General features: G+C 33.5%; 1 protein-coding gene across 4 annotated transcripts in view; it reads left to right on the top strand.

Moving 5' to 3' along the window:
• LOC114252812 (protein bric-a-brac 1) overlaps positions 1-14079 on the top strand; it is a 360826-nt gene that overhangs the window by 91759 nt on the left and 254988 nt on the right. The gene's annotated exons all lie outside the window — the stretch shown is intronic.

The raw sequence follows: 14079 nt of genomic DNA, 5'->3' as shown, positions 1-14079 counted from the left end.
AAAATACCATTTTAACAAAGAATAAAATCGTTTCAATATTTGCGATAACTTGATGGAACTTGATTTTAGTTACGCATCGTAACTTTAATGTTCATAACTTATTAACAAATCTATTATACAAAAACCCCTATCGAAGTTATTTTAGATATGAATTTTTCAAAATTTCTACCTATGAAACCGATTGGCATTAAAGTTCGTGTCCATTTCTTAACAATAATATTGCAAAACATTTGCGTTAACGCGGTTCTTAATCTAATTAACATACACAATTACATTGTTAAACAATAGATAAGTTTTGTCTTATTTTATCTTATCTTTTTAATGAGTACGGCGACCATCAGCTTCAGTCTGAACGGGACAGTCCCGAACGCATGAACCGTTTTTTTATTTCGTATGTAGTTGCCTGGCTGACTGATGTAAGACGTCTTTTTCATTACTTATAAGTGTTAGTAGATTTGAAATTGTTGTATTAAAAATAAGGTAGTTTTAGTAAGATATAAATGTTGTACGAATTAAAAGTCTGCCTTGGTTTGCTCCACTGCTTGCGAACTGTGATAGTTTGCTTCATCTGAACACATGTATTTAATGTCATAGTGTATTTTAATAAAAACCAGCGGTAAAAAATACAGCAGTATAACACACATTAGTCTAAACTCAAGTAAGTATTAGCAAACCGCGTTCATACGCAATGTGGTCTCATTGTTTACTGTCATTTTAAAATCTTATGCATACAAATTTTATTCCTGCATAAGAACCTATATTGTGGTCACCGTAATATGCCGGGACAACAAAGGCAGACTGCGGTGTATCAAAAGCTTAGTTATTGCCGTTTTAAATTGTATTAATATTTGAAAAACAATGTTTGTTATGTTTCGTTACTCGGTCAAAAATTGTTTTTAATGTATTAACTCGACTTAAAAAATATATATTCCTTGTTCATTTATTCAGATTCGTTTGTTATCTTAGATTGTGTAGTTCATGTTTATTTGGATTAATTGCTAGGTAAAGGTTTTGAAATGGTCAAAAATAATACACTGAACACACTCATCTAGTTGTTTTCATTAGAATAAATAAATAAATGATATCTTCTTTTTTAAATATAACACGAACATGGCGTGTGCTAACTGTTCTGTGTTTGTTTTTAAAGGTAGGCTTGTCATTTTTGTATGTTTACAGTTGATGACTCCGCATTTAAAGAAAAGATGGCTGACGCGTCATTCGAACCCGCGAATAACAACGCTCATTTAATACGCATTGATTTGAAAAAAGAATGTTTTTTAAAAATTGACTATGTTTATTTATTATATAGTTTATAGTTATTTATGACTATGTATGAAACGAATTAACATGTTCCTTAAAATTTTAATGTATTTATTCTTAAACTCATACTTTAAGCTTACTAATAAGTTACTTTAAACTAATTCAAAATTTCATGGCTTTTCAAGGCGATGACATCATGAGAGGCATAAAGCAAATAGAATCGTTGCCTTAAAAAAACCTTCATAGTATTCCTTTCATACTTTATCCTTTTAACTGAAATTAGAAAAGCGTTTTGAGGTTAACAATATTATCATAATAAAACTGACATTTGAATCGTACACAGGGTAAAAACATAGGCTAAAATATATATTTGAATTAAGCCAATGATGACGTCATTTCAGGACAAAAAAGGTTAATCTTATTTAAGAATATTGCTGACTAAAGATTATTTTTCATTAAAAATGAGTTTTGTTATCAACTAACCTATTCTTCGAAATGGTTTTTCGATCAATGAAAATGGAAAAAAATTATCAATGCCCATTACGTTTGTTTGATTACGAATTTTGATTAATGTTCGCCGAAAATCAGTAGCACGGTCATAAGTATTCGATTTATTGAAGGGTTCACTGACACGCGGTTCTTGTATAAAGATGTCCTTGAAGTCCGAGTATCTACTGGCACTTACTTAACAATGAATGGGGCAATAAGACCAAAGGTCGTTGGTTTCGATTTCCCAACCCAAAAGTCCCATGTTTTAAAGTCAGGCCTAAAGCATTTAACCTAAATTTTTAGTTCTGAGCTTCAGGCAGTTTTCGATTGCGGGGTCGCTTCCTCGCTTCTGCTAACGAGCTAGTTTCGTTCCCAAACACGCCGATCGATTAATTAGCCAGTACTGATTACTTAAATTTGCGAAACGTTCTAGTATTTTAACGACAGGTTGCCCAGTTTTGAGGAAAGCAATCTATTTTTTTACTGGTGGTAGGACCTCTTGTGAGTCCGCACGGGTAGGTACCACCAACCTGCCTATTTCTGCCGTGAAGCAGTAATGCGTTTCGGTTTAAAATGTGGGGCAGCCATTGTAACTATATTGAGACCTTTAGAACTTACATCTCAAGGTAGGTGGCGCATTTACGTTGTATATGTCTATGGGCTCCAGTAACCACTTAACAGCAGGTGGACTGTGAGCTCGTCCACCTATCTAAGCAATAAAAATAATTATGTGGAATACCTATGCGAAATATTAATACAGTTTATTGAATGTCTGATTTAAAATGATCTGCTATAAGCGTTTTCATAATAATAACAATGGCTTACTATGCTTCTGAAAGCGTGAAAGACATAAGCCTTAAATATTTACCTGCACAAGTTAAGTGCTGACAACTATAAAAGATTATGCAATGGTCATTTTGTTCGTACAATGTTTGTTTATCTGCTTATCCAGTTATTATGATTTAGAAAAAAATACGTTTTCCTTTTAAAATCGAATTTAATTCATTTAATTTTAAATTCTACAATATTAATAATACTATTTATATTACTAAAAATAAAATTTACTATATTGTATCAGCCTATGGTATCATTCATAATAATGCGAATAATAAATTTAAACTGAAAATTTACGTAACTGGAAATGTTTTCACGGACGCAAACTATATGCTGCTATATATATAGCTATATAACAATGTTGCTATATTATAATTATTATTAATAATTCAAATTCGAAAGGTCTAAAGTGAATGTAACAAAAAAAATGACATTTCGTATTATACTATTAAGACTTAGTTTAGACAGGTAATATAAATGTCACGTCAACAACCCGCTGAACTTTACACCCGCCCTTTTCGCCTTATTGTGTAGTTATTCAATCCCTTGATTACTGCCTTCTACTGATTTTTCATTAAGTAATAAAATAGAAATATTTAAATCCACAAATCCGCTTGTAGAGAATATATCAATCGAAATATGTTCCATAGCAGCTTAAAATTTAAGAAGTAAGGCAACTTTATAGTTTTTGGAAGATGCAGTTTTTAGGAAAAGCAGCCGATAGATTTTGCCATTATTTAGTAAACAATTAATTCGAAATGGGACATTTGGTAAATTCTTGTGAATATTATGTTAATAGTATAGTATTAAGGAAAATATTGCGCCTTAAAAAGATAGTTCATATTTCGAAGACATCAGTACACATTAAATAGTACGTTACCTACATAACATAAATCTACCCAATCGTGTCGTCATGGTATTATCGATCCAATTGCTCAGGTAACAAGGTGGATTGCAGAATCGAACTATTTTCGACAATTCGCTCACACATCATATTTTATCATGGCTGTAAACGGCTTTTAAGATAGGAGGTCGATAGTACTTTAACATGCAATTTCGGTAATAATTCCATTGGTCGTAAGTGTCATTTTTCTAGACTGGGGTACAGTGACGTTGCGATCATTTAGTTTTTAGCGCAATCATTTTGTAAAAAAATATATTAGCATACCGCTACAATGTTAAGCTTAAGCCGAGTACTCATTCTCTAAAAGTTACCTTAAAATTTTTAACTAACATTATTCATAAACATGTTTGTTAAAGTATACGAGTATATTTGATACTAGCCGTAATCGCCCGCTTCGATGGGCAATTAAAATTAACATTATTATTTATTGTCATTATTATTAGGGAGTTCAACACTCATATAAATATTAGCGTATCCATTAAATACATGTATTTTCTACACGGATACCAAGTTTCAAGTCAATCGGATGGATGGATCAGTAGTTATAACGGAACAACCGTAACAAACCACTGTAGATTTATAAATTAGTATAGACTGATAGTAGTTATAGTTAGAAAGATCGAATGCCTAAGATCGGGATCCAAGTAAATTGATTCACAAAGTAATTCACAATATTTATTTTGAACTAAATTAACATCGATTGTTATTTGGTAAATAACTAAATAATCATTAGGTTTGTAATAAAAACTCAATAGAAGATGTAACAAAATGACCGTGACTGGTTTGCGTTGTGTGGTTTGAGATGTTACGATCGTAAATTGCATGTTCGTTACGTCAAATCGACCCAGGAAATCGGATTATGCATCGAGTGGGTCTACCATACAGTCTGCTGTACTGCTTTCGGAGTGCTGTGATGTCATTTGTTCGCTAAAACGTTTTTTAATTAATTGCCTTTACCGTGCGCGGGTCTAGCTTCCGTCGCGTCTCTTATAGTATTCTTTCAGAGTATCTTTTAATAAGGAAGAAGAAAAAGGAAAAAAGTTCGCGCTCTATTATTAAAATTACCGTGAATTGATCCAATTGATAAAAACTTACAAAACAAAAAGGAAACACCTGAAATAAGTTTTATCGTTAATGTTCTCTAAATGTTATTTGCATTTTAAGTCCTAAAATTAATCTTCAGTTAGTGACGTAACGCAATACAATCGTCTCTCAATCGATATCGATAAACGATCCTGTAACATTTTAAATGTAAATTTCGATTTTAAAAAACTGGAAATGTTTGCACGTGAACGTTCATGGTTAATGCAAAAAATATTCATAAGGGTACATATAATATATATTTTAATTATAATTTCACGTGTACATCGGGCTTATTTTTTTAATACGCATCCGTTGGATCACTCGACGCCGGCCGAGCCCCATACTATATTGCATATATGAATAATATTGACTCAAAATGAAAAAAAAAAGAACCGATTTGATTGTATCGATAAGATGTCAAGCGTTTTATAAGATTTGCCTCTAGCCTTGAAAGGAAATTTACGCTTATTGGCACACCTGTATACTTTAATAAGGCTATATTAAGTTACGATATTTTGATCAGGCGTCGTTGATTACACGGGTATCGAATTATTTGCGAATTTTATTAGAATAAAGAATAAATAAAAGTTTTGTTTTTGTACATATATGTACTATGGGTTACACTGCACTAGTTTATTTCTGTTTTTTTTTTCTGTTTGATAGGGTTTTTTTCTCCTGATTGAATGCAATGCAAGATGGACACAGTAAATTAGAGAACAATTTTTCGTATATATGCATAAGTATATCTAATGTATATGCAACAGAAGAAGAAGTAAGTTATATTAGGATGGGAAAAAGAGCCGTGTTTCAAAGTGATAAGGATTTTAACATTATGCGTCAATATGAGCAGCGCTATTCTCATCGGTTTAGATGATAAACGTCTTATCGTTAAAGAGCCAGATCAGAGACGCTTTTGAGTGTTATTCGCGTTACTACTCCGGTGACCACTTTATAGTAGGTGTGTTGTAAGTTTGACCTCTTTATTGATTAAATGGGTAAGCGAGTTCACGGCCTACCTATTGTTAAGGGGCTACCGAACCACAAAGATATCATCAACGAAAAAGCCGCCACCCACCTTGAGTCATGAGTTCTAAGTCTCAGTTTTATAGGACAACGACTGCCGCGCTCTTCATACCGAAACGCATTACTGCTTAACGGCAGTAATAGGCAGACTGGGGGTACCTACCCATCACAAGACGCTCTACCACCTGTACTTAGACAAATAACATTTCTTAGCGGTTTGATTTTTATTACACGACGTTATTCCTGCACCGTCGACTGCATTAATACAATATTAAAGAACAAAATGTCGGTAGGCAAAAACATTTAAAGGCCAATAAGATGTATGTTTTTTTTTATTGCTTAGATGGGTGGATCTCACAGCCCACCTGGTGTTAAGTGGTTACTGGAGCCCATAGACATCTACAACGTAAATGCGCCACCCACCTTGAGATATAAGTTCTAAGGTCTCAGTATAGTTACAACGGTTAGTCCACCCTTCAAACCGAAACTCGTTACTGCTTTACGGCAGAAATAGGCAGAATGGTGGTACCTACCCGTGCGGAATCACAAGAGGTCCTACCACCAGTTAGTAATCTATGTATGTATGCGACATTGACTCTGTTTTGTTTTGAAAAAAAAACACATCATCACGCTCAGTATCGAGTTAACGGTGTGCACTGAATAGTTTTTTTTATCATTTATATACATATGTATCTATTTGTCTATATTATTTTATACTATTTAATATTTTTTGTAATTCGTGTTCCCGAACTCGGCTCGTTTTGAAAATGTCTTCGTGAAAAGGTGTTAATAATTTATAATTGGACGACAGAAACATTACTCTTGTATGTATTTCGACGCACAGCTTATAATGGATTTTTAAATAATCCACAAATGTTTTATTCGAATTCGTCGAGTGGTTAAAAAGATTAATTGAGTTAGCTTGCGTGTTTTCTACATCGAATGGTTTTTGAATTATCAATTGCGAGTAATATTGTGGTAACATACTACACACATAGTTACAGAGGGTTCGTTGCCCTGGATGTTTAATTATTACTAGCGTTGAAATATAATGGTTTTCTATGATGTACATTCTTCAGAAGTAACACATGTACTGCATTTTTGTGCTTAGATTAAAAAATTTGAATTGGTTATTTTATATTTGAATATAGTTTGCCGGTAGAGAAATTCGCGTTCTATTTGCTTTTAATTTGTTAACGAGGTCCATAGACATCACCACTTACCATATCGGAGTCTCAGTTATACTGTAAAGCGGCAGTTCCAGCCTTAACCCTTTAACTGCCGTGTAGGTCACCGGTGCCCTCCGTGGCGCACTGAACTAATTATATCCATTTCTATTACTAAGCTCCTGGACTGCCAAACTTTGGGCAACGTCTTTTGTTTGTTAATCTATATTTTGGTCTTTTAGATCTCTTAGAAATATAATCATTCTCAGTATATCACGTGTATATCATGAATTAAATTTATACAAAAATTTTGATTTTCATATTATATCAAAAAAATAAAAAAACATTGATATTTTTCTCATTTCATAATAATTTCAAAGTTTTATAATGTCTGTATGGTGATAAGCTGTTTTTATATTTATCGGTAAATCATTAAATTTGTCATAAATGGATGTGTTATAAAATTGATTGCTTAATTTTCTGTTATAAATTTCTTGGTAGTGATCATCGAACCTCACATTAAAAATCACTTCAAGTAGACATTACGGTTCCTTATCAAACACAATTTTAGTAGGTACTTTAGCTACTTCTAAATTTCGATTGTAATATCAATTCGTATTTGTTATTATTTTGTTACCGCATATTTATTGGAAATTATTCAAATTGTTTTAATTCCTGACGGAATTCGCTTAATGTTGATGATTGATCCAAAATTACATGAATACTTCTCTATTAAAGTTAGGGTACGAGGGCGGCACTGAAAATTTCGGGAATTAACGAAGTGACACAACATTACTATTTAAAAATGTATTTATTGCTTTTCGAAGTATTCTCCGCGAAATTTGACACGTTTTTCCATACGATATAATATAATAATAATAATAATATAATAATAAATATTTACTAACAATCACGCCACGTTAACTGGTCCCGTGCTAAGTTCGTAAAGAACTTGTGTTACAGGTACCAGATAACGGAAATAAATGTAAGATTTTTATTATACACATACATATATTTAATATACATCCATAACCCTGGAAAAGACACTTATATTTATCATACAAATATCTTTCCTTGGCGGGATTCGAACCCGCGACCCCCTTGTGTAGTGACCATATCACTTACCACTACACCAGACGATGGAACCAATCATTGAAGCAACCATTCCATTCGGAAGTTGGGGTCTCCAAAATGGCCGTTTTGTAGGCGTCCACAGCTTCTTCAGGTGATGAAAATCTCTGTCCACGCAATTTATTCTTTATTTTAGGGAAAGTATAGAAATCATTAGGGCTTAGGTCGGGGCTGTACGGCGGATGGTCTAATAATTCTATGTTTTCTTGTTCTAAAAACTCTTTTGTTCTGTGCGCGGTGTGAGAACTCGCATTGTCGTGATGGAGGATGATGCGGCGGTTGCCGTTCTCTTTACGGAGTTCAGAAACGACCTGTGGCAAACAAATGCTAGCATACCATTCTGCATTAACCGTTCTTTGTCCCTCAAGAGGAATAGTCGTAACATGGCCGGTTTTGGAGACAAACGTGGCCACCATTTTTTTTGCAACACTCCGTGAACGAACAATTTTTGTTGGCTTTAACTCATTTTCGAACACCCTAACTCGTGACTGGTTTTTTGTTTCGGGTTCGTACGCGTATATCCAGGATTCGTCACCTGATACAATGTTGTATACAGCATTTGAGGATCCTGCGTGGAATCTTTCGAGAGTTCTGACGCACCAAGTAACGCGAGCCGCTTTTTGCTCTTCACAGAGCGAATGCGGTATCCATCGGGAAAACAACTTTTTTACACCTAATTGTTCATGCAAGATTATTTGTATTTGACTCATGCCAATGTCTAAAGTTGCCTGAATTTCGCGGTATGTCACATGTCGATCTTCCTCAATCAGCTTACGCACAGCATCAACGTTTTCTTGGGTGACTGCAGTTTTTGGACGACCTTGACGGGGATCATCACTGAGCTTGACACGTCCACGTTGAAACTCAGCAAACCAGCGATAAACTGTGGTTTTGGATGGGGCTTCATCACCAAATGCAGAAATCATCCACTTTTTTTGTGTTAAACCACTTCGAAAGTCATAATAAATCATCGCTCTTGAATTTTCTCGAGTCAATTCCATTTTCTCAACGACTAAACAAGTTTGACAAAACCTCGTGACAAGACCGAGAATCTTTTTTTAAATAAATAAATGGTATTCGATTTTTAAAACCAAGGAGTTTTCAATTAAAAAGATTTTAATATGACAGGAACAGTGGAAATATTCCATTCCCGATACTTTTAGTGCAGCCTAGTAGAAACCGTTAAATTTTTCAAGATTGTATAATTTAATTTTAGTCAACAAATTCAGTCGGCTCCATCATTATTTACATAAATATTCACATGGTTGCGTCCGTCCTGCTTACGATGCTAAATTGTGACGTTAGTGTGAGCGGAACAGTTGCATTAGTGACGCGTAACAGTAATCAAAAGCGTTTGAACTATAATGCTCCGCGATTATGTATTCACCGACTGACAAGAGGCCTAGGATGACAATGGTTAGATTTAAATAAATTTTGAAGATAGCAAACAGATCGACGGTCTAGAATAATGTAGTCGCATTATTTACAGGGGCACCTGCAATATTTTCGTGTCACACGAATTTTTAGGAATGTTTTATCATAGTTTTGTTTTTCTGTCTAGTATCTCGATTTGAATACAGAACCAGGAAGAATCTTGAACGTTGCCTTAAATAGTAATTTATATGACTGCGTCTTCAAATTCACAAAACTTTGTAATACATATAAAATAAATATCTCGTAATACAATTCTTTTCAGTACGGTCAAATATGCATGTTTTATTGATAGTTATGTGTTTTCTTGATCGCTAATTATTATAACCATAGTGTTTAGGTTTTTTTTTATTGCCCGTATAGGCAGACGAGCATACCCACCTGATGGTGAGTGGTTACCTTCGCTCATGGACTTCAACAATGCCAGGGGCAGAGCCAAGCCGCTACCCATTAAAGTTACATTGACATAAAATTAATTATGGGACCAATGTCACTTAATTAAATAAATGTTAAACGTCTCATACTACTTATGTAAAATTGATACATGTGAGAATAACGGGTGTACGTACCTACGTGCGTGTAAAAGAGCAATATCTGGAAGTAGCGATAGCGGTTAGACTAACAATGTTTAAATATTTTAATAAAAACCCTCGTTAGAGAAATGTTGTTAATTTATTATGGTCTGCTGAGCAAAACTATCTTTGCAGTTCTTGCTGATTGCATTTCTGTGTGACAGGGTTGTCGATAATAAATTCAAATCTAACATAATATAAAGAACAAAATCGATATGTCGTTTTTTAGTTAGAATGCGTAGCGTGACTGCAGTTTATATTTTCATAAAACAACAAGGTCTCAAACCAAAAATAGTAAATGACATCGAATGTTGTAGAAAGAATAATTATCATTTGAATTTTATGTGGATTAATTTTATTTATTTGAGAAAACAACATATTCTAATCGTGTCTTTGCCACCCCTATTATTATGCTTGTGTGTTAATGTGTCATATTTTACCTCCGCGGACATTGTAATTTATAAAGAGCCATTATGGGATCCAGTAACTACACGATCGAATGTTACTAATGTTCATTGGTAGCGGAATAAAAACTATTATACTTTTGCATTATAACTAATGGTCTAGAGTTGGGTAAAGAAAGATAACGGTCGATACAAAAATTTTAGTAAGTATAATCGATTTTAGGTTTCCTTTCAAACATAACGAAATACTATTTCAATTATTTTAATAACAACATAAGAGAGATTCGGAAAGTAAAATGTTTTTGATTTTAAATTTCACAAACGGCAAAACTATGATCTAGTAAACAAAAAATTGCAAATTAAATAAATTATACAATTTTATACAAAGGAAAAGAGAACATAATCCCAAGATATGTGTAACATTCTTAATATCCGAAGTACTGTTACGTTCATAAATAAGGGGAAACTTGTGTAACAGTGCAAGGTATGTTTATTATGCGTGTTTCTAACTAAACAATGAACATGTGTGAGATGTGAAATTATTAATTTATATTTATCGACTCGACAGTACTATGCAATGTTTCAGTAAAAAAAAAACGTACTCTCTAACGAATAAAACATCTATTGTAGACTTAAACTAGAGCTATTAGGTATTCTTAGTATACCTATTCTGCTTTTAAAATAAAAACTGGTTAGATTTTAAATTGATTAACATAAATTCGCTGACCGTTATATAGCGAAAATTATGCTTTGCATATGACTTAAGACTTTTTACGATAAAACTTTCATATCGGTTTTTTTTTTGTAAAAATACCATTTGTTTAAGTAACCAAGACGGAATTTGATGTAATTAGTCTTAAAACATACAAAAAAAAATCAATACGAATAGTAAGGAAACAAAATTTAACGATATTGTTAGCGACAAAATCGCTATAACAAGTGCGGCGTAATCACTCAATCAAGTGACAATGTAACAATATGTCGACTAGTTCAGCGTTGACAAGATAACTTATCGGGTGGACGCACTGGCGCTTGGAGAACGCTACGGATCTTTTCTTATTGTAGTGATTAAATTATGTAACACTTTAAGGACTGCTTTTTATAGTTTATAACGGACAAGGTCAATGTGCTTAGTGTGAGCTTTTTAACGTTCTCGATAGTGTAACAGTTAACTCAAATTTGTATGGAGTTGGAACTTTTGCCTACGTTTGCCGGTGGGGGCATTGTTCCAATTGCATACATATTTGAGTTAACTTTTACACTATCGAGAACGTTAAAAAACTAGCACTAAGCACACAGGTCACAAACTGCTCCCTCGACCGAATTACTCTCGTCAAAAAAAGTCTAAGTCATTTCTAGAAATATGGTCATACAATTTTAAATAGCGCATGTTTGTGTGTCTATAACTAAGAAAAAATATATGAAATACAAAAATTTGTTTAGTAATTCGACAAGCAAATGTTTCGATAATCTAACATGATGCTAGAAATAAAAAGCTTAAAAAGTAATAGCTAAGATTTATTCTTGCTTTCAATAATTTATTCTTGCTTTCAATATAAAGAACCAAGTATGAGAAAGTATGTAATTAAGTTATTCTGTCGTCATGGATTTTGCTTTGGCAATTATTTGACTACCAATTAATATTTTTTTTGTGCTCTGTACAGACGGTCGTTTCAGACGCTAATAGGTCTCGATCGCTCGAGGACATCAGCATCACTAAAGACACAGTCAAGCTGTTATCTAATGCATTTTGAATGGCTGACTTCAGTTTTTTTTAAAAAAGATACATTATTTTTCTCTATTGTATGTTTTAAACATTTTCTAAGTCTTTTTTTTTATTCACTGCATACCTTTTTCCATATCACTTAGCAAACTTGATAGTTTGTTTAAAAATAAATAAATCACTGTTTCCCGATCGCAAGTTTTTTTTTTTTGTACATTAAAAAACAACACACGGACTGAGCTCCAGTGCGTAGCGTAATCGCATGAGACACACGTCTAGGGGCTAACACGTGTTTGGAGAATACGTATTGCCGTTATGATAACGATCGCCCTTCACCATAGACAAAAATTTACTACGTCTACAGACTATTTTTTTTAATTTCGATACAGATTAATGATGCATTTACTGTTTCAAAATTGCCGACGCTACAAATGATTAACTCTTTGACTGCCGTGTAGGTCACCGGTGGCCTACGCGGCGCACTGAAGTTATTATATCGATTTCTGTTACTGAGGTCAGGTGGTAGGACCTCTTGTGAGTCCGCACGGGTAGGTACCACCACCCTGCCTATTTCTGCCGTGAAGCAGTAATACGTTTCGGTTTGGAGGACAGGGCAGCCGTTGTGACTATACTAATACCTTAGAACTTATATCTCAAGGTGGGTGGCGCATTGACGTTGTACATGTCTATGGGCTCCAGTACCCACTTAACACCTGGTGGGCTGTGAGCTCGTCCACCCATCTAAGTAATAAAAAAAAAAATAACATAATTAGAATTTATTGATTATGATTATTTACGCACTGACAAAGTAGGATACAACTAAATCTTTTAGAAATAAATCATAAAATTATGAACAGCTGTTATTCTCATGCGATCTACGGCGTCTGTATTTGTATCGATTGTTGTAAAATCGATTGAAGAGTGAAGTACGTAAATACAAAAATTGGATTATACGTAGGGATATCTTTTTACGTTATTTTAATTTTTTTCTTGCGTGGATGCGGCTTGGAAATATCTTAGCATCGGGTAAACTATTGAAATAAAAAATGGCATGTATTTCACGCACGTTCGGTTCTAGAATGCTTTGTTTTGAAATAACCAAACACTTCGATATAAATGACTCTTCGTTACCTCGATATTGATAATTAGTAGATTCGTCGGCCGTGATGACGCTACAACTCACCGAGAGAAGCTATTATTTAAAGGAAATTATTCAACAAAAAAATCTAAGCACTGAGAATAGCTTAAACTATCAACATCGCCTGATAAAAACGTGTTAGACATATTTTGCTAATTTGTTATATTTTAGTTTAAGATTTTGTAACAATCATCACATTTGGCCTTTAAAGTATGCGTTTAATAAATTAATCTCACAAATATGGCGGTAAGTGAGACATAGATTATTGACTGGTTATCTCGATATGGTTTTTTTTTTTTATAAATTAGCAATGACTGGAACAGATGGAGAAAGATCGCGCAAGAGAAAATGATACAGAAGGGTGGTCATGACCCTCAGCATTGAGGAATACAGCGCAAGAAGGAGGAGCAGTGACTTACCGATCAAATTTTATTCTCAAACTTTTTCATAATACTCAGTTACATTTTATACAGGAATTTTGATAAAATGAAACAAAAAAGTTATAAAAAAAGAAAATAAAAAAGAATCCTCTTAGTCCATTTGCTTTAGACTATCTTAAGAAACGTAGGTTTTAGTACAAGTTTTATCCGTCTAAATCTTTGAATATGTAACAGATAATAAAATGTGTATTAAATATTAAATTTTATCGATCTCAAGGATACAGTTTTATACGAGTCAGCTCAACTTAGTCGAATATAAAATTAACATTTAATTTGTATGTCGGTGATCGTATTCATTCGGAATTCAATGTTGTGCAGTAAAATTGAAGGAAACTTAAAGCGGTTTATTTATTATTTATAATATTGTAATTATATTGCGCATACATAATTGCATCGAATGTACATATTTAATGGACTAGTTGAGTGTACTCTGTCGCAAACAGGTCGGTATAATGGCCCTTCGGTAAAATGATGTTGAAGT

Source organism: Bombyx mandarina, chromosome 01 (genome assembly GCF_030267445.1).
Source record: "Bombyx mandarina strain Sakado chromosome 01, ASM3026744v2".
In the NCBI taxonomy this organism is placed as follows: Eukaryota; Metazoa; Arthropoda; class Insecta; order Lepidoptera; family Bombycidae; genus Bombyx; species Bombyx mandarina.
Note: the sequence above shows the minus strand (reverse complement) of the source record. Positions and strands in the feature narration are given on the sequence as shown.